This window comes from Chinchilla lanigera, unplaced genomic scaffold (genome assembly GCF_000276665.1).
Source record: "Chinchilla lanigera isolate Chin_1 unplaced genomic scaffold, ChiLan1.0 scaffold00092, whole genome shotgun sequence".
NCBI lineage: Eukaryota > Metazoa > Chordata > Mammalia > Rodentia > Chinchillidae > Chinchilla > Chinchilla lanigera.
Window position 1 is genome coordinate 2999117 of NW_004955493.1, and position 3500 is coordinate 3002616.

A 3500-nucleotide genomic window follows, 5' to 3' on the forward strand; every position below is an offset into this window, starting at 1 on the left:
TTTAGCTCAGCGGCAAAGCGCCTGCCTGGCAAGCGCAAGGTTGTGAGTTCGGTTCCCGGTACCGGAGAAAAACCAAAAAAAAAAAAAAAAAAAATCTCAGGAGAGACTTTGGACTTGGACTTTTCAGCGATGGTGAAACTGTTAGGACTTCAGCAAATCTTAGAGACGGACTAAATGCCTTTTGCGTAAAAGGATGCACTGAGTCTTTTGAGGGCTGGGTGCAGAATGTTATGCCTAGGTCTAGATGTCTCCCGAAGGCTCAGGCAGTCATCGGTGGGGTTTTTCAGTGGTGGCTGCTATAGGGTATGTGATGCTGGGATTAACATATCCACGTTACCCTGAATATGGGTAACACGGCCAAAAGGACGGATGTCCTGGATGAAATATGAAGGCAGGCATGGCTGTGATTGCTGCTGCTACCTTTCTGCCTCTGCCTGCCATAAACTGCTTCTCCTCTGCCATGCCCCTCTGCTATGCCACCCTGCCTTGGAGCCAACTTATATGGACCGAAACCTCTACAAATGAAAGCCAAAACAAACCTTTCCTTCTTTAACTCTGGGTGTTGAGTATTTTGTCTCGGCAAAGAGAAAAGTAACTAAGTCAGATTTCATCCCCAGTGAGACTAAATCATCATCATCGTTATCATCAAACAAATCCATTTAAATCCCCTAGCACTGCCATTATGATTGTGAGTGTATTTTGACTTGTTTGATCTGATAGTAGGGTCTCCATAAAGAAAAATATCCAGGATGAACTCAGCTTGGTCAAGGGCCTTAGGCTGAGAAGATTCTTGAACCAAATTATAATTCAGTATATTCTTCCAGTGACATATGCTCTGATTGGGTTCTGATCCACTCTCCCTGCCCCTGGTGCCCACTTATGTACGAGCTAAGGAAATTACCCATTTAGGATAGCGTAGTGGTTGATTGATTGTGTCAACCTGGGAAGTTTAGAAGCTTAACTAGATCAGCTCAGCAATTCTGCGCCCTAGGTTGTAGAGGACCCGCCCTAGGGTGGAGCATCGCCTGGATGGTAGAAAAGGGAACCAAGGAGGAACAGACAGGGTCTCTGCTCTTCAGAGGACCTCCAGTCTTCGCCTTCAGCTTGGAAGCTACTGCCTGGCTTCTATTTTTTTTTGTGGGGGGGGGTACCAGGAATCGAACTCAGGACCTCCCACTTGCCAGGCAGGCTCTTGTGCCACTGAGCCATATCGCCGGCCCTCGCCTGGCTTCTAGAAGACGCTTCGGCTTCCGCTTTGGATCCCTCAGCCTCCTGTTGCAGACCCGTCAGCCTCCTGATACAGACTTGCACTGAACTCCAGACCTCTGACAGAATCCTTCGATCTGCAGTGTGCAGACACTTTCTGCACGTTTCCTTGCCCAACTCTGTGACTGACCGTCGTAAGCCAGTCTTGTAAATTCCTATGCATTTCTACATCTTGTATTATATCTGTTTCTGTAGTAAAACCCTGACTTACACAGATATGAAGGGATTAGGTAAAGACTATGTAGTGAGAGGATTTAAATCCAGCACTAGAGAGGTGTGCATACCAAGAGGATTTGCTCTTTTCTTGTCCAGTTTTTCTTTCACTGAATGTAAGACTCGCTTCCCACCCCCTTTCATTCATACAGGTTTTTAAGTCAAGAAAAGCAGCCACACTGAATTGTACCTAAGAGCAAGAAATTTTTGGTGAGTTACTAAAGAGAATAAAGGTGGGAGAAACTTGTGACATCTGGAAAGTGCTGATGTATGCTGTGGTGAAATCATACTTATAATCTCTGGGACTGTCCTTGACTATTGCCAAAATCTGACTGCCAATATAGTTCTACAGATCACATAAAGATGTATCTAGTTATTCAATGCCTTTTTACTGAGTACCTACTATGTGCAGGCATTGTTCTAAGGGTTGAGGATGCAGCAAACATAAAGAAAAAAAATCCCTGTTCTCAGCTAGGTGTTTGAGGAGAAGATGATTAAAAAGTAAAAGCAGACATGTACCATACCAACTGCTGGTGAGCGCTACGAAAAAAACTAAAGATCAAAAGGACAGAAAACGATGGCCACCCAATTTAATTAAAATGGTCTTAGGAAGGCTTTTCTCACAAAACGATGAAGTAACAGTGGTTTCTGAGACAGGATCTCCCTGGATAGTGCAGGCTGGCCTTGAACTCACGCTGTAGCCCAGGCTGCTCTCAACCTTGCCGTGATCCTCCTGCCTCGGCCTCCCATGTGCTGGGATTACAGGCGGGCACCACCACCTTAGGCAAGATGATAATTGATTTAAATCCAAGTTGAGGCAGAATTTACAGTGTGACACTCAGGAAATTCCTGGAAAACTCTGTTATCTCTTGGCTATATCATCTTGTTAGTTGCCCAACTTTGCTGAGCCTAGTCTGTAAAATTCAGAGAGGATGAAGAACACACACTGTAAATGATAGTGGTTACTACAGTTTGTTAAAATAATGTTATTATATCATTATAGACGCAGTAACTTCCAAGCCCTCCTGCAGGGGAGAGGTGTTTTGGGACAGTTCACACCGAGCTATATTTCTAGCGCTTTTTATTTCGTATGCATTTATTTTAGCCTGGGCTAAATTGCTCAGGCCGGAATATATGATCCTTGCATTTCAACCTCCCAGGGTGCTGGGATTATAGGCCTGCGCCACCACGCCCAGCACGCTCCTGGCATTTGTAATTAAAAACAGCGTTGGAACCTGAAGATGGAGTAGGCCTTCCCTTCTACAAATTCAGAAACTGGGTGATGGATAGCTTCAGTTTCCTCACCTATAAATTTAAAATAATGGTAACGTTGGCCACTGGCGATTTTTATTGTTGCTATGTAGACATTTCTTGAAGGCACGTCTCTTGAGGTGAACCACGTGCCAGGTATGGCTTTACACTGTGGAAATACCGGGCGTGGTGGCGCACGCCTGTAATCCCAGCACTTGGGAAGCTGAGGCAGGAGGATCATTGTGAGTTCGAGACCAGCCTGGGCAACAAAATGAGCTCCAGGCCAGCCTGAACTGAATGGCGCGACCCTGTCTCAAAAAGACCAAAAATAAATAATAAACAAACAAACTGTGGAAATGTATAAATTCATGCAATCCACAACCGCCCCGAACACCCGGTACTCCTTTTAACGGTGTTTTGTGCGGGCTCCTACCCGAGACACTCGGCTCCAGAACGCGGCAGTGTGCGATTGGCCGTGTGTCTAACAGTTGAGTAACAGCTCGATAAATCGACACGGAGCCGATGATGGTGGTTATCCGTTCTAACAGCGGCTGCTCCAGAATCTCCCCTGATGAAGAGTTTAGGGCAACCAGTTTGCGGAAGGATAAGTTTAGGAGTGCTTCCATAGCAACCCTAGCTGACCGCATAGCAACCACAACGATGATTTCAATCGGGGGCTTTGGAGGGGTCGCGGGGAACTGCGGGGAAAGGGGCAGGCAGGCGAGCCCCGCGGGCCGGCCGCATCTGCGCTGCGCACTCCGCCCCCGCGC